This window comes from Protopterus annectens, chromosome 17.part0 (genome assembly GCF_019279795.1).
Source record: "Protopterus annectens isolate FY-2018-M chromosome 17.part0, PAN1.0, whole genome shotgun sequence".
Classification (NCBI taxonomy): Eukaryota; Metazoa; Chordata; order Ceratodontiformes; family Protopteridae; genus Protopterus; species Protopterus annectens.
This window is the reverse complement of record NC_056751.1, coordinates 646342951-646362222: the sequence shown is the minus strand read 5'-3', so window position 1 is coordinate 646362222 and position 19272 is coordinate 646342951. Positions and strand designations below refer to the sequence as shown.

Genomic DNA, 19272 nt, shown 5'->3' with positions numbered 1-19272 from the left:
TAGATGAGACTGAGGCTCTCCATGCTAAATTCATATGTCTCTTGAGTCACTCTGCCATCTTTAAGTGAATCATTTTCATATATCATGATCCACATTAGTATAACTGTAATCATCTGTTTGCCATTATGCAGTAATTTGCGTTCAATACATTCTACCCTATTTCTGTATAGTCACTGTACTTTTTTCTCTGAATTGCTCTCCCTGCACCTCACCTCTCATAGTGCTACTTTGTATATTACTGTGTGCTTATTATTGCCAAATACCTCTTTGCATCTTTTACTGGACATTAGCTGTACTTAAATAATGTAAATGAATCTCAAATATCCAGATACTGAGGCAGAGACAATATTTTATTTATTTCATTTTACATTTGTTGACTGAGGAAGTCCCGCTGGGCAAAAAGACCCTTTTTTAGCTGAGGCCCGAGAAGAAAAGCCCTGACAAAAGATATGAGTACAATTATAATAAAACAGCAGATAGAGAGAGCAGGAGGCAAAATGTATAATGTAGATGCATCACATTTATAAAAGTTTATTTAAAAACATTTCTTTCTCCTGAACACAGGCTGCTATTCATCCCATCTTTGATAGTCTGACTACAGGGAACATCCATGTTAATAGTGGTATAATTGTAACATTTTGAGTATAACTGTAATTAAGTTAGCTAGATTAGGATACTGGTTCTACATCAGTACAGATGTGTGAAATTACTGTGCAGACTCACCTTTTCCAGGGACATGTGTTTTTGCTGTTGTTGTTGATGAGGTTGTTGTGGTAGTGGTCAAACTTTGTGTTGTGGAAGTAGTGGATGTGGTAGGTTTTCTTTTTGTGATCTTTTCATCTGTTATAAGAAAAATGATAGAAATGAAGAAAATGTGATACAGCAGCAAGGCACCTGCATCTTTGCTGATGGTATTACTTAACCAGCCTCACACTTCTTGGTTTGTACTATTTTTTAACTTAATTTGTTTAAAAAATTAAATAATACCTCTAGCAATGGTTTCTTTCACTCAGATACTACCATACATTTTCTTTCTTTTTTTTAACTCATATTTTTTTATTTTCAAATAATAATATAATATAAAAGTGTTCCCAATATTTTTGTATAGCATTTTAAATAACTATATACACTATATACACTATTTACAGTTAGCCTGACATCAATAGTAATTAATATTTTTGATTACTGTACAGATGTAACTATATAAAGTTATCAGAGAGAGAGTCTGCTGTTATTTGTAAAGTGTCCATTAAGGATAAAACTTTTTCCATGGATTGTTTACCAATGGCCTAGGATATATTCTTAATTCTTTGATTTTGATTTCCATCAAAATTGTACTCTTCAGCAGGTCTAAAAAGTCTTCCATATTTGGCAGTGTTTGATTTCCATCTTCTAGTTATGCATTTCCTGGAAATTGCAAGTATTGTTCATAATAAATACATATCTGTTTTATTCAAATGAGGACCTTCATTAACATTCAACAATATCAAGGCTTTAGATAAATTAAAAGATTCCCTGAATAAGGCCTGTAAAATATTAATTCCATTCCAATATGATTTAATTTTAATACAATCATAAAACATATGATTCCAGTCAGCACTAGATTCCTGTTCACATCTCCAACATATTCCTTTCCTAGAAGGACTGATTTTGGTAATTTTTATCTGGGGTTAGAAATGCTCTATGTAAATATTTCCAGTTAAAGATTTTCCAATAATGTGAACTAGATGTAAATGTCATAGATAGTAAAATATTTGATTTGATTTCTTCAGTTAAGTGTAATGAATGCCCTTTGGATATGTACTGCCAATAGGATGTTTTAGGTATTGTTTTGTAAGTTAATTCCTTATATAGATTTGATATACTATTTCTCATGTTACAATCTTTGTATTTAGTATCGTATAAGCAATTTATAAATTTTGGTGTATTATTAAAGAAAGAATTATTAATTATTCTACATAAATTTTGGGAATACATTAATATACTTTGTAAAGCCAGCTAGTCCTGACATGTAATTTCATAAGTAGCCATTATCAATTGCTTGTCTAGAACTTTAAGTTCTCTACTGCATTGTTGCCTACAAAAACATTTCTTCTGTTCCCATGAAGTAATTATTACTCTGTATATTTTGTGAGGATAATTTTTTGTTATGGTAAATGGAATTAAAAGATCGAACTAAAGTTTTAAACCCATATTACAGTTAATGAATTTTCTGAATGAGTTAAAGTAGTGATTAATCAAGTATGATTTGGTTGGTTTTTTTATATTGCATTGCATACTGATGTTTAGTAGGTACCAGAGTATGTTGACTTTATTCATTATTGAACACTTTTCTATTAAAGTAGAATCATTTGTTAATATATCTGTATGCAAATCTTTCCAATTGGCAAAATAGTTAGGATTTATCCATTCCATAAAAGTTTTGAGTATTGATGCCATCATAAATGATCAGCTATCCAGAAAATATAGTCCTCCTTTTTCGCATGTTCTAATATTATGTATTAATGCTACTCTATTTCTTTTAGGAAAACAGAGAAACTTTAATAAACTAGTGTTTATCTCTAAGTGTATGCCTCTCTGGGAATAACTGAATTGCTAATGCTACATACAACATTTTGGGTAGTAATACCATTTTTATTAACTGTAGTCTATCTTCAAAAGTCAATAAAACTTTATTCCATTTTTCTATTGTGGTTTTGATTATATTAATGATGTTATTATAATTTGTTAATATTAACCCATTTAGATCTTTACATAAGACAATTCCTAAATAATTTAAAGTTGATACTTGTTTCCCTATGATATGGTTCTCTTTAAGTTGTATTTTGTTCTTCTTATTTAAGAATAAAAATTTAGATTTGGATCTATTGAAGTGAATACCTGAAGTCATATAATATTTCTCGGTTAGTATATCTATTTCCTCTAAAGTTTCTTTGGAATTAGGTAATGTTAATAATATATCATCTGAAAATAGCATTATTTTGGAGATATACTGGATATATACATCTACTCCTCTTATTTTTTTATTACAGATTGAGATTGCAAGAAATTCAATAGCTAAAGCAAATAGAATAGATGACAGAGGACATCTTTGTTTAGTACATTTTGTGGTAAAAACTGATTCCGAGGTGAAAGTTACTAATTTGATATAAGCTAAATTATTTATATATATATATATATATATATATATATATATATATATATATATATATATATATATATATATATTCATTAATAGATAAACAAATGATGGGGGAATTCAAATATTAATAAAACAGTAAATAAATACTCCCAGTTTAAGGAATCAAAAGCTTTCTCAATGTCTAATCCTATTATTAGTGCTTCTTGATTTTCCCTATTTAAATAATCAATGAGAGTGAGTATTCTTTTGATACTGTCGTGGGTATGTCTATTGTGAATAAACCCAGTTTGATCCTTATCTATTATTTTAGATAATGGTATTTTCATTCTATTTGCTAGAATTAACATGAATATCTTATAATCATTATTTAATAATGATATAGGTCTATATGAAGCACAAAGATACAAAGATTTATTTTCATTTAGAATTTGGGAAATTAATGAGTACTTCCAGGATGGGGGTATTATTGCTTGTGATTGGATTTATAATAATGTTTTATGAAAAGGGAAATTATATTTGAGGGAAAGAGTTTATATAGCTCTGTGATTATACCATCTATTCCTGGAACTTTGTTCCTTTTACTTTCCTTTATCTTATCAGTAATTTCTTTATAAGAAATGGGTCTTTATAAGTCCATTTTTAGTTCTTCAGGATTTTTTTATGTATGTAGAAATTGTGTTTAAATTTAATTGATCATTATGTATTACTCCATTTTTAAAATGTTCCATATAATGCTGCCTGAATGCATCAATAATATCTCCTATATCTGAAATGTTTTCCCCATCTTTTCATGATAAATTTTGCTAATATTATTAGCTTTAGAATGTATTTTAACTCTTGTAGCTACATTCTGCAAGTGTCTAGGGGAGGTAGCTATAGAGTTTATTTTTAGTTTTTCTAGGGCTAAATTTGTTTTGTGTGTTAACATCTCATTATATTTCTTATTTAATTCCTCTACCTTCCTTTTAATTTCTGGAGAATGTTGATTGTTTCCAAATTTTGTCGTTAAAAGTTTAAATTGTAAATCAAGTAATTCAGAATACCATTTTCCAGCTTTGTTTTTATACCAGCTAATGGATTTTCCAGGTATATAGGCTTTTAATGAATCTCATATCATGGTTATGTTGATGTCTTTTGTATAATTAATGTCTAAGAGAAACTGAAGTTCTGATAATAACTAAGGTTTAAATTCTTTGATTTTTGTTATATATGATGGAATTCTAGAAGGAAAGGTTAATGGTTTAAATTTACTTTGGAAATTCAAAATTAGGGAGTTATGGTCTGAAAAGGGACATGGAATTATTGAAAAATTAATGATTTTTGTAGTTAGTTCCTGACCAACAAATATTTTATAAATTCTAGTTTGTGTGCAATATCTATAATCCTGATGTGAGAATAGTAAAGATTTATCTTCTTTCAATTTAAACATGTCTATTAAATGAAAAGATGCAGTCCATTTTTTTAAAGATTTTGCTACAAAGGCTGTGCATAAAGCTCTCTTATTAATAGTTTCAGTGGTGTCTAGAATGCAGTTAAAATCCCCCATTATTAAGTTTCCCTTATAGTTTTTAGTGATAAAGTCCAAATGCTTTTTGTCAGTTCCTGTTCCAATACCAGGGAACCAATATAGATTAACTAGGGTCCATATTCTATTGTTAAATTTAACTATGACAAAAGCCATAAGACCCTCTTTATCTTCATATTTATGAATAACTTCAGGGTTAATGAGATTCTTTTTCCATAGAATTGTTACTTTTTTTGTCTTTGACTTATATAAAGATTGTGTTAAAATCATATATTCGGGTCTATATTAGAACATTGAAGTTTCAAAACTTCGAATGTTCTAATATCGAACCCTATTCAGCGAAAGCTGAAAATATCGAAACAACAGAAAATCAAATTTTTTCCTATGGAAAGAATTCAGTTGTCCATTTCTGTTGCTTCAGTATTTTCAGCGTTGTGGTGTAAAGTTGCGGGTCGGGTTCAGGTAAGTGTGCGATTGAGTGCGGGTTAGGTTAGTTAGGGTGTAAGTTTGGTATGTGTGCGATTGTGTGGATTTGAGCATTAGGGTGGGTTAGGTGGGTTAGGGCATGGTTTAGGTAAGTGTGCAATTGTGTGGACGTCTGGGTTAGGGCGGGGTATGTGAGTTAGGGTTAGTGCGCTGGTGAGGTGAGTGTGTGATAGTGATGGACTTTAGGGTTATGGTTTGGTTTAAGATAAGTGGATAGTTAGTGGTGTGTGTATAGATTAGTGTAGGGTTAGGTGTAAGATTTTAGGTGTATGTGTGTGGATTGCTGTTAGTTTGGTGTGCTTGTGTTGTGTAAATGTGTTTTGGAACAGCAAATTTTTTCCCTAGGAAAAAATTTGCTGTTCTGTATTTTCAATGTTTTCAGCTTTCGCTGAATAGGGTTCGATATTAGAACATTTGAAGTTCTGAAACTTTGATGTTCTAATACAGACCCCATATATTCATTAGGGTTCCATACATAACTATCATTTATTTTGAAATGTGTTTCCTGAAGGAATACTACTTGTGCTTTGTTTACTTTTAGATATTTCAGTAAATTAGATCTTTTCCTTGGATTATTTAGGCCATTAGTGTTTAAAGATAACAATGTTAAATCCATGTCAGATTATATATATATATATATATATATATATATATATATATATATATATATATATATTTTTTTTTTTATTTTGATTGTTGCTCTTAAACAAATTACTCTGACAACATTGCACATTGTGTTGATATAGATTTTTTTTTAAATATTAAGGTCAAGCTTATTTCTTTTATATATACATATAAGATAAAAGTTGAGTCAGGCTTTGAATAAAAAAAAAGTAACCAATATATACTGAACAATATCCCACTCTAAACACGGAATGTTAGTCATTCCTAATCCAACAGACACACATAGGTCTGTTAGATTATCCCTCATACCATTAGCAATCAGAAACATTGAGCTCCATAAGAAAAAACTAATTTATGGAGAGTAATTTATAATATAGAAATATAACGTTCTAAAAACATAACATACCAGGAAATACTATTGTATGGATTATAATCAATAAACTTATGACGTTATGAATTGCCTAATATGTAAATACCTAAGTGGGATTCTCATCTGTAGGGAGTAAGTTTATATAAAGATTATATTTAAATTAAGTTAAATTATCATTATATTTAATTATTGTTGATAATAAAATAAAATATTCTAGAGAAAGTAGACTAGTAAAGCATAAACCAAACAGGCTCCATGACAGTCAAAGGCTTTAATTGACAAAACAACAGAACAGTGACCTGGCGAGTACAAATACGAATAAAATTCACTTAGTAGAAGTTAACTCATGGAGACAAAATCTCTCACCAGGGGTCAGGTTGTCATTAATTCCTCTCATACCCTTGAATAACCTCCTTATTTGAGATTCACACATCTGTTCAAAAATGTGTACTGTCGGGTTAACAGGGGGAATAAATGTGCTAGATCTTTTTAATGTTAAACTGTTACCTGTCCAAGGACTAGGATTGTTTGAGAAGTACATTTTGAGATTTCCCTGGTGAGAGATTTTGTCTCCATGAGTTAACTTCTACTAAGTGAATTTTATTCGTATTTGTACTCGCCAGGTCACTGTTCTGTTGTTTTGTCAATTAAAGCCTTTGACTGTTGTGGAGCCTGTTTGGTTTATGCTTTACTAGTCTACTTTTGTTGGTTCTGACATTTGTGGAGATTCTAGAGAAAGTATCTATCCATTCTAACTTTTTAAGTATTTTTTAATATTTATATGTTATTTAATTTCCTATGAAAGGCTTTTAAATAGAGATTTAAATATGATCATATCTAATTAATTATTGTTCTAGTATTACATATAAGTGATACCCATTGTATTCAAAATAGTATCTAAGTTGATATAAAAAGTGCAATCAGATTAACATATTAATTACAAAGAATTCATGCAATTATATTACACAATACAACAGTTACTAATTCCTAGCCTAACAATTCAATTTTCCCTAATACGTCTTAAACTGCCACTCTTCTGTAACATTTCGGTATTTCCATTATGTAAGAGTTAGTCTTGAATCTCTATGTGATACAGTATAATACTTTCTGTTAACTTCTTTACTTGCAAGGAGATGAATTAAATTACTAAACATCAAACAACATAAGCATGCATTTTGTTATTAATTTTTTAAGAGTCAGATTCTTGTCTAAAATTAATCATTATTTGGTCTTTACCCATTGGGTTTGATCACTTTGATCATCTTTGATACTAATCCTTCCATGAAAAGGTAGTATAAATTATTAGTATGTTTAACTGATATATCTAAGAGGAGTAGTATATTGTTTATAGTACTGCCAAGATTATAGTAATATTGTTGCAAGAGAAACCAGGTGTAGCTGAAGTGCCAATTAAAGGGAAAAAAACACAGTTTATCAGTACCAGAGCATAAACATAAACAGCCAATGATAAACGCCTACTGCCAGGCTCCTAATAAGCTATTAACTTCAACAAGTTGAAAGGCTCAATGAATAGTAATATGCTTTGTATGAAACCACTTAAATCAGACTTCTCTAAAGAATATCTGAGTCTGGTGTCTACAAAGTTTTCCTAGAAGATTACAACATTGTAGACTAGTATGTTCCTTAAACATGCCAGACATCTAAATGACATGGCAAGAGCTTCACTACCTGCTATAGGACCAACCTCAGAATTCAGATGGAATACCTCATGTACTAGCATAGTTAAGCTAATTATGAACCAGACATGCTTACTTATGTAAGTAATCAAATGGTAAACACCAGCTGTATTCCAGGGGTAAATGTGATGGATCGTAGTAAAACAAAATATTTCATAAAGTTGTTGTACAAATTCACAAGATGACACAGTGTATGATGATGTAGACAGTACGTAGATTGAATGAATGAACCACCACTGGCCTGTCAATCATGTATTATTCATCTGCCAATGTTATGGAAATAGTCTGAGCTACCAGTTTCAATCATCACCATTTACACAGACATTCCATGTGGTCCTGAAATGCAGCCCAAACTAAACCAGTGTAGTGCATTAAAGCAAAGAAAGACAGACTGCATGCTCTATGGCTCAGACAAAGCCCTTACTATGCTCCCAATGATCAAGGAACTGACTAAAGGTGAGCACTGAAAGAAAATGAAACAGGTTAGGTGAGATGATAAGAAATTGCTTACTTTGGTTTGGGCGCATATCCTGGAAAATGTATTTCTGATGTATTCCCTGGTAAAAACTGCATAATGAAAGAATAAAATTTACTTGTGGGGGGGGTAGAGGTGATTTGATATATTTACAAATTTCCATTGCATGTCTACCCTTGTGTGCTCTTAGGCATGCATGGGAGGAGATGAGAAGGTTTGAGGGGGAAAAAAAGGATGTATGGCTGATTGGTTAATGGCCATGTAATAGATTTGTAGCAGTGGCTTATATGACAAAAATCCCTCAAAGTAAAGTAAAAAAATATGAAACTATCAAATAACTGGACAAGTACAATGCACTGCAGTGATATGAACTCAATACATATGATTTATTACTATGTATTAATCTGTCATTCCTAAATAAGAAAGTTAATTTGAGATGAAGCCAATTATTTAAATATGACATGGGAAGAAAGCTACCACTTTGAAATTAAATAAAATGAAAGGCAGAGATTGAATGATGTGTTCCTACAATACTACAACTTAACTATTCATATAAGACACAGACTACATTTCTTGATAATCAAATCAGCAAACAAATGTTAACTTTTATAAAAAAAATAACTTATTACTTCTTTATAGAGTCAAAATCAGGCTTTTAGTGCTGACATCCATACTGTGTATGTGAACATTCAACCACTCGCATCATATTAGGAAGGCTTGCACAGCACTAATGGTGACATCATCATTTTCCGTTAACAAGGCAATCCAAACAAAATTCAAGCTTTACTGAAAGATATGCCAGAAACAATCTTATGTGCTCGTGAAGTGTTACAATTACAAAAGGCTTCACATCGTGCACCTACCAGTGACATCTGTCCCTCCCTTTTTCCTCTCTTCCCCATTTCCTTCTTCTATAATGTACAAAAATTAAAAAAAAAAAAAAAATGAAAGCAGCCGCTAATATAGAAGCAACTCATATGTGGAATTGCAACTAGCAAGGCAGTAAACACGTTAATATTTATAAACTAGCCATTAACATGAAATAACCAATAACATTTATCTACTTGAAAGGAACTAAAATTGGTCATTTTAATTGACCAATACATTCAGATGTACAAATACATGCCGCTGTGGTACAGCAGTAGTGTTGTTACCTCACAGCAAGAGGTTCTCCCGTTCGATTCTCGGCGTGGCTTGGGAGTGCCTTCTGAGTGGAGCCTGCATGTCCTCCCTGCAGTTGGGTAGTGTTCAAAAGACATGTGTACGTAAATGGGCATGCCTTCGTTGAAGATTGGGTGTCAAGCTGGCACCTCAGCGTTTCGTAAAAATCTACTGCCAATTATTAGAGGACCAGAGTCCTGCTGTGGCAACCCCTTACCTGGAAAAAGCCGAAAGACAAACAACAACATTCAGATGTACAAATAGACCATATAAGTGAATCAATTATCGGAAGTAAAGACCTTTTCCCCCAAAGAAGTATAATATATCAGTGGTACAAGATCTTTATCTACTTTTGAGAGAATATATAACCCAACTCGTCCTACCTGTATTAATGAAGAGTATTCATATTTGTTTGTTTGTGTCTTTCGGGTTTTCCCGGTTAGGGGTCTCCACAGTGGAACTCTGGTCCGCTAATGATTGGCAGTAGATGTTTTACATGCCGAGTTTGCCAGCCCTGACACACAACCTTCAATGAAAGTATGCCCATTCACGCATGTCTCCACACAGAAGATGCTCTAGCTGAGAATTGAACGGCACAATGTCCTGCTGTGAGGTGACAATGCTACCGCAGCAATATGCCTGCATTATTTAAAAGCCAATTAGTAAATGTTCTTGTTATTAAATTAAGGTAATTTCTCTTTTTTCTTCCCTTTTTCCTCTTTCTCTCTTTGTCCCTTCTCTGAGAAGTCACATAAAATGATAAATTCCTATTTCAACAGGTACTAGTAACAATTCATGTCATAATGGAAACTTTGAGAGGTTTAGCTGATATAGCTAGTTCAGATTCAGTCTTTTATTTTTTTCTTTTTAACATCCGTCCAGGAATTTGATTATTTTATTCTCTTCAGGGAGGATGATAACCAATCCATATCCTCTGGGATAGAAATCAGGTTGTTATTCTTAATAAATGAAGAAACTACTTATAAGTCATTAAACACTCTTTTTTCATTAGGAAGATGGATTTTTATCTTAGCTGGAAAGACACGTTGTGCTTTTACATTATTTTGTTTAAGCAGCTTTATTAATGGCCAGATGTTTTTTCTTTGCTCTATTACTCTGGAAGAAAAATCATTGTCAAATCTTATCAAGTTCTGGTTGTATTTTAGGGGTGATTTCCTCCATGCAGTTTTTAAAACTAATTATTTGTCCAGGTATGATAAAAATGTTATGACTATTGATCTGGGAGGAGTATTTGTTGAAATTGAAGCAGGTTTCCCTAGAGCTCCATGCGTCCTTTCAATATCATATGAGAAACCCTCTTTTAGATTTGGAAAATCAGGAATCCAATATGTTAAAAATGAAATATCTTCATCTTCAGTATTTTCAGGTAGTCTGAAGATCCTTTTTTTCTGTTTTCTAGACCATCCACCTTTTTTAGTAACAAAGTATTTTGTTTAAGAAAAAAACTCTTTTTGGGTTTCTTCTTCCCTAAGCCTCCCTTCAATGTCATTTAGAGAAGTTTGAACTCAAAACTGCAATTGTGGGGGGCACAGCCCACCTGCTAAATATATATTCCAACTCTGAGATCGCACTACAATTAGGAAAGGGCAAATATTCCCATCTCCACTGTACAGCGATCTCACAATTGCAGTTTCGAGTTCCTCAGTATTCGCTCATGTGAGCGTTTGAATAAATAAACTTTTGTGTATCTAATATAGACCCATTTTTAACAGTTCATTTTAAGGATTTCCAAGTTTTGTTTAAAGTCATCCATCTTTAAAGACAGTTCCTGTAAAGTTGTTGGCATCAGTTGTAGTTCTTTCTTTAAAGCTGTATCAGGGTGAGAATTCCTTGAGTTGCTCATTTTCAAAGCTGAAGTAATCTCCAAGTTTTCTGACAGGAAAATGTTTATAAAAATCCACCAAATTTGCTATTAATATAGTTTAGTTGTTTATGTATATATTGTTATTTTTATTTAAAAAAAATAGAATTTTCCTGTTTATTTTAATAATTTATGGAGCTCTGAGATTATGCTGCTTACAGTTGGCCAATCAGGCTCCGTCCCTCCCATATATTTTCCACAGTAAGAAAATATGTGGGACATGAAGTTTTATTACTGAATTTGCATCTGTAATACTTCCTTTATTATTTTATTAAACAATTGTTATTACATTTAAATAAAACAAAACTATACAAACTTAAATAATCATAGAATCAACAAATGAAAAAAACTATTTACAAAAGTCCATAAAAATCAATAAAATTAACCAAGCCATTAATATTTGTCTAACAAATCATTTAACTTTAGCCAATATCTATTCTGATGTGTGAACTTAGTAGTTTTCAATGTCAAAGTTAACAGTTCTTTTTCACAAACATCTTTGGCCAAAAAGGTAAATTCAGTAAAAGATAAAGCAGCCTTATTTTTCCATTTCTTTGTGTCTACTTTTCTTGCTATGGCTAAGATGGACCCAAGGAGAGGCACTTGTAATGTATGAACATAATCTGGAATTGGAACATTAAACAAAATTAGTGAATCAGTTATAATACATTTATCTGTCCACAATGCTTGAGAAAAATTCCAAAACTCAGTCCAGAATGATGTGATCATTTTGCATTCTATTGTCATATGAATCCAATCAGCAACAGTATCATCATTACATATGTAGCAATTAATTTTCCAGTTTTATATACTAAATCAATTTTGTGAGGGGTTAAAAAACTGTATGAAGAAATTTCCAAGTATAAATATTCCTGTGAAGGGAAGATGTAGTCTTTCCACTAGACTTTAGAATTAACTTTTTGTCACTATTAGAGAAATCAAACCAATTTATTTTTAAAGGATAATTCAAAAAGGATGAATCTAAAGATGTGAACTCCACTCTTAAGATCTTATATATTGTTGATAAGTAAGATTTATTTCTACATACATTACTGTTAATACTGAAGAGAAATTCTAGGATTTTAGGGATATGCTTTTCTTGATAATCCAAGGAGACTTTAATTTTATCACCTATAAATTTTTTACAGCTCTGAATATTTAACCAGGTATTTTAATAAACAATGTTTCTCAAGTAAAAGATCTGTAGTGCATTTATTTATTGAGATTTGTTTACCAGGAAAGTCCACTGAGCCAAGTAGCCCATTTTCAGTGTAGGCCCAGGAAGAACAGCTCCAGAGAACATACACTGAGTACTAAACAATACAATAAAAAACTCCAGGGAACATACATGGAATACAAAATAAAACAAAATTAAATCATATTTTACATAAGAAGTAATATCTTAAAAAAGGAATAATGAGTAAAAATACTTATTCATTGGAAAAACAATTGAGAAAAATTTCATATTATAAAATATGATTCAATAAAGAAATCTAATACATCATACAAAGCATAATACTGTGGTGTTTGGCATTGGAGAATAACAAGCTATTATGTTCAAAAGTAAAGGAATATATCAATTGAAACTTTATTTGATCAAGAAGTGGGAACAAGGAAGTAAGGGTTAGAGGTAGGGTTTATGAAGGCATACAGGAAGGGAATGAGAAGTGGGGCAGTCAGAGAAGGAGGTGTGTGGGATTAAGCAAAGGTTGGTGGACAGTCACAGAATGCAGGAGAAGAAGGTTTGGTAGAGTAGAGGAAGAGTGGGAAATGGTGATAGAAAATGGGGGAAAGAGGAGGAGGGTAGTTTGGTAAGGTAAAGTGGGAGTGGAAACTAGCAGGAGAAGAGTGGGGAAGGAGGAATGAGTTAAAAGATGAGAGGAGGGGATGTAGGTGAAATGTTCATTTGGGAGTTTAAAATAAAGAACTGAAATTGTGAGAAAGTGAGCTGGAGAGATTGAGTTTAGGTAAGTGCAGAGGAGGGAACTGAGCAGTTACAAATCCACATGGAAGAGAAGTGACTGTACAATGAACTTTTGAAATTAGAAGGTCTCAGTTGAAGGTGAAATTAGAAGGTCTCGGTTGAAGGCATAAGGATATTGGAAGGTTATTCCAAATTTTTTAAATTGTCCAGGAATATAAGAATTGACCTGCAGGTAGTTTGGGTTTATGTACTTGGAGAAAGTATTGGAGCTCAGAGCATATGGGATCAGCTGGAGTATACAGGGTAAAGCGTGATCTGAGTTTTGGACAGTCCTGAGGTTTATACATAAGTTTAGGACAGATTGTGAGCTGAAGGAGGAGAAGGTAATGGGAAAGTTCAAGCCATTGTAGTTGCTTTAGGGCAATACAATGATGTGTAGAGTGGTGACTATTTGTAGCAAATTTAGTAATCTTATTATAGCAAGTTTCTAATTTTGTAATTAAGGAAGACTGTGGGTTAGTTAGTAAGGGAACACAATAAGTTAGTGATGGTAGAAGGTATGATGAGGCTATTGCTTGTTTAGAAGGGAGGGAGATGAATTTGTTATGTCTATATAGTAACCCCAGTTTTTGTGGGTTTTGTTAATGTTATTTTGAATGTGATAATCAAATTTAAGATTTCCATCTATAATTACCCATAATAGCTTAGTATGGGTAACTAACTCAATTTTAGTTGAGTTAAGGGAGAGAATATCAAAGTCAGCTATATTAAGGGGTAGGTTTCTTTTAGGAGTGAAGATCATAAGTTTTTTTTTATGATTTAAAGAGAAGTGATTATTGTGGAGCCAGGTTTCTACAGTGGTAAATGCAGCTTGGGTGATTTGCTTTAGAGTGAGTTGTGGGCAGAACAGACTATTGTGGAGTCATCTGTGTACTGGACTAGGGAGGCCTGTTGAATAGCTTGGTGGACATTATAAATAAAAATGTTGAACAGAAGAGGGCCTAAAACTGAACCATGGGGAACACCAGTAAGGTTATGAATGTAAGATGAAATGGAGTTCTGCCATTTAACAGCATGCTCTCTATTAGAGAGGTAGCCTTTGAACCAGTTCAGAGACTGAGTAGCTAGGCCAATACTAGAGGGTTGGAAGAGAAGGATAGAGTGAGTGATAGTATCAAATGTTTTACATAAGTCCAAGAAAAGAGCTTTTACAATGTTACTTGAGTCTCATGCTTTGTTCACAATATCCAAGAATGAGATTAATGTAGTGGATGTACTATGTCCAGGACGGAAACTGTACTGAGTAGGGGAGAGATTATATTTTAGAAGGTAGTCTAAAAGTTGTTTTAGAACACACTTTTCTAGAATTTTTGAGATAGGGGAGAGAAAAGCAATGGGTTGGAAGTTGGAGATATTTGATGAGGGCCACCTTTATGCAGAGGCCAGGGTTGTAAGATTCCTTTATGGACCTGTTAAAATGCTAATGGGGAAGGCCACTGAGTCTGCTGCAACTTTGAGGAATTTGGCATAGATATTATCAGTGGAGTTGGAGCAGAGCTTTAGTTTTAGAAGCAATTTTGTGATCTCAAAAGTAGGAATAGGAGAGAGTATAAAAAGTGGTGAAGGAGTTAGATGTGAACATAGATGGGGTGATGAGTAGAAGATGGCGGAGAAGTAGTGTTAGTATTAGAGAGAGGATGGGAAAAGGTAGAGATAATATTGGCAATTCTGTCAATGAAGTAAGAGTTAAAGATACTTGCAATTTGTTCTGGTGGTTTAACAGGGTGTAGACAGGGGTTGAGTTTAGTGCTAGGATTAAGAAGATTCTTGATAGAGGACCAACAAGCTTTAGGATTGGTATGTCTACTAATTTGCTGGTTCCAGAAGTAGTGCTGCTTGTCTTTAGAGATAATTTTTTTTAGCTAGGTTACAGAGTTGTCTATAATGAATAAGATCAAATGTATTTTTAGATTTAAGCCAAGCTTTCCAGGTCTTGTCCCTATTAGTCATAATTTGTTTGGTAGCTTTAGTTAGCCAGAGGGCATTACTAATTTTAGTTCTTTTAGTTCTTGAAGGGGCTAGACTATCTAAATTTATTTGAAAAGAACTATTAAAGTAGAGAAAGGCATCATTGACTGGGAGAGTCTTAAGGTTATAGAGGTTAATGCTTTTCAGGAATCTGTTGAAGGTGTTGTGGTCAAATTTAGAAAGGTTTTGTACTAGTTTAATATTATTTTTTTGTCATGGCTGAGCAAGCTCAGATAGTATAGGTGAGGAGATGGTCACTAATAGAGTTGGATATAGTGCCAGATGTTATAACTTTAGAAGAAGCTGAGACAAAATCCATTCTAGGATGGATCCTACATTAGTCTTGTTGTACCTAGTAGCAGTAGTAATAAGTTGGGTGAAGTGAAATAGGTTTATGCTAATGGAAGACTGGTTGGAAGAGACAGAGGACCACTTAATATTAATTTCCCTGAGGATAATAGTTTCATTTTTATAGTGAAGGAAAGCCAAGATAAAATGTTCTCTAGAATTGCAGGAGGACTGTACAGAACTATGATAAATAGCCCTTTTGAGTGGTTAATATGAAGAAAAGAGATCATTATCTCAGCATTTTGGAAATGAGGGATTGGGTCTTTATATCGAGTAATACTGAGGGAGATGGCATAGATGAGGGCTGCATCACCTCCTTTTTTCTTTTGTTGATCTCTAGTAATGCTAAAGATTGGAGGAAGAAGCTTTGAAACTTGAATGGGGGATTTTAATCATGTTTCTTTGACTGCTAGGATGTCAGTGTTTTTTGGGGAAAGCCAGGCATGCAACTCTGAAGTTTTATTGTGGATGCTTTGGAAATTGACAGTAGTTATATGAAGTGATTTAGGGCATTTGGAGAAGTTAGAGTTTGTGAGATTGTTAGATTTGGCGGGTCCTGGACTGGGGTGGATGTCTCCTGAACAGGTGAGAATGGAAAGGATATGAAAAAAAAGATGAAGAAAGTTAGACAGTTAAGAGATAATGTAGTGAAGGGAATGAAAGAGGGAATTACATGAATAAAGTGAGGTGTGGACTGAAGTAAAAAGGTGTATTTTGACATACAGAATGGGACATGGGTGATAAAGGCTCAGGCTAATGTTTGAGTAGGTATTAAGTGGAGTGCATGAACAGCAAGGGGAAGAGTGGAATTTAGGAGGCAGAGTAAGATGGTTTAGTTCTATGGCTTTGATTAGGGTTATAAAGAGTAAGAAAAAGGGATAAGGCATAAAGTTTTTTTATCTGATGGGATACATTTGTAATGTGAGTAAGTGGTGAGAGGACGTGATGAACTGAGATGAAAGTAAGATATTGGGAGGGCAACACAAAGGAGATTGTTTAAGTGTGGGGGGAGTGGTTAGAGATAGTATGAAGGGGATTGGTTGAGTTAAGAGAGGGGATCAGTTAGAATAATATAGATTGGTTGAGTGTGGAGGAGGAGTGGTTGGAGACAGTTGGAAGGGGATTGGATAAGTAAAGGGAAGGGAGTTGTTAGAAGTGCATAAATGTAGTGATAGTAGGGGTGGGTGGGCATGGAGGTAGGGAGTGGAGGGAGCCCGAGTGTAGCAAATGTCAAATGGAGACGACAGGCACTTTCCCTGATTAGCCTTGAAGAAACAGAAAAACAATCAGTAAGGTAAGGAAAAGAAAAAGTAAGGTAGGGAGATGAAGGTAGTGTAGAGATGAGGTCTACAGATGGAGATGTAGTAAAAGAATGTCAGTAGAAGAGTTAGGGTGGGTGAAGAAATGGGTAGAGAAGAATTTATGTTAGATTACAGGGTATACAAGAAAATTGTGAAGAGTACGTAATGATAGTACAAGTAAAGGGAAGGATGGGGAGAGAGAGAGAGACATAGAGGGGGAGAGGGAATGAATTAGGTGAGGTCCAGAATGAAAGTGAAAGAGGGTAGATAGGAGAGTATAGCCTATATAAGCTGAGAAGACAAAGTGGAGTGATATTGTGTTTGGAGAATAGGGGTAACAACAAGGGAAAAAGGTTTAGGTGATGTACAAGGGCACTGCAGTACAAGCACAGTGAAATAAATATGTTACAATTTAGGAGAGGGTAAATGCACAGACACATACATTAATTGTACAGGGAAGTGGGGTCCAGAAGATGATTCAAATGTCCAGTAGGTGTAAGTAGGAATGTGGCATTGAGGTCTTATTGCTTGAGAGGAGCTTATCTGGGAGACAGGAGCCACGGGTGCACTAAGGGGGGTTGAGAGGGTGCTTAACATTAATTGCACAGGGAAGTGGGGTTGAGAAGAGGATTGAAACATCCAATAGGTGTGAGCAGGAAATGTGGCACAGAGGTCTTATTGCTTGAGAGGAGCTTGCTTATCTGGGAACCAGGAGCCACAATGCACTAAAGGGGTTGAGAAGGTGCTTAACATTAATTATACAGGGAAGTGGGGTCCAGAGGAGGATTCAAATGTCCAGTAGGTATGAGCAGGAAATGTGGCACAGGGGTCTTATTGCTTGAGAGAAGCTTATCTGGGAGACAAGAGCCATGATGAGCTGAGGGGGGTTAAGAGGGTGCTTAACAGTTTAAGAATGCAGATGCCACTTGTACAACACCTTGAGTGAGGGGGATGTTGGTCGATAGCAGAAAAGGTAGAAAAAATATATATATACTTTATTCTCATTTAAATATTGATGCCAGAAGTTTAAATTTGTTTCTTTAAATTCTAACATTTTTTTTCTTTTATTAAATGTCTCTAAACAACCATTATTATTAGGTATAATGAATAATAAAAATAAGTCTTTAACTATATAACTGGAATTTATAATTCTTTTAAATGTATATATAATATTGTCTATAAAAGGAATAGAGATTCCATTTTCCTATCATTTAAACACAAGTCTTTCAAAATCCTGTAAAATTTATTTATTCCAATTAGCTAATTAGGAATTATAACGTGCTTTTTACTATCAAGTAATCTTTCATGGATGGACTTCCAATTAGATTGATATGAAGAGTTTAACAATAATGAGATTATATTTAAAATAGTACACTTGGCATACAAATCAATACTAGGGAAACATGTACCACCCTCTTGCTAACCTTTATCATGCCAATCAATAAATACTCTTGGGGGTGGAGCTTAAATGGCCAACTGAAACCAGCATAAATTCAGAGCTCCATAAATAATATAAAATACTGGAAAATAATTATTTTTTATTTTAACAAAAATAATCAGAACTTCATGTTGAGGGTTTAATCTACATAGTTCGAAACTTTAGAGGATTTTTATGGACATTCTCCTGTCAAATTACTCTGGAGACTTTCTTTCACTGTGGAAATTAGTTCTACAATGAATTTTTTTTGCCATTCAGCACTAGATCTTCAGATAAAAGATACTTAATGATTTTCATGTAAATCAATATTTATTTAAATCTTAAATGTTTTGCTTATTTAGTTTATTATGAGTGTATCGCTAGATTCTCGCTATAATGTGTTATGCCTATTTCATACTTGTGGATTATGTCATGTTACATGTCTCTCTTTCTAGTCTCTTTCATTTATTTATTTACTTCAAAACCTGAAGGACAGAAAACATTTTTTTTAAAGCTCAAAGTGAAGATTTTGTACGTTCATGAAGACGTGAGTGCTATACAAGTATGCAGTCTTTATTAGTTAATTGGTTTGGTCTCATCTTAGTTGCCATGGTTACAGGAAGTAAGCTAATAGCTAATAACATGGAACTGCCTGTATGTCGAGAAAGTTTTTCTTCTTGCCATTAGGGATTTGAATGAATAATTTGCTAGTACCAATAAAATTTGACAAAGATTACTTATGGTGTACTGTCTCATCGTATTTGCTGAAGCTGATTGGGTGAGTGTGATCTGAAGACTTAAATAGAGTGTGAAGCCGAAAATAGGACCATAGGCATTTTTAAGAGATGACACTCACACTGAAACAATCTTAATTAGATTTATTGGGTATTTT

The 19272-nt window shown here is 33.3% G+C and overlaps 1 long non-coding RNA gene across 1 annotated transcript in view; it reads right to left on the bottom strand.

The window, feature by feature from the left end:
• Positions 1–723: 723 nt before the first annotated feature.
• Positions 724–19272, bottom strand: part of LOC122791369 — a 35876-nt gene continuing 17327 nt past the window's right edge. The window contains exon 3 of the long non-coding RNA XR_006363154.1: positions 724–840. This is a non-coding gene — a long non-coding RNA (uncharacterized LOC122791369). The remainder of the gene's footprint in view (positions 841–19272) is intronic.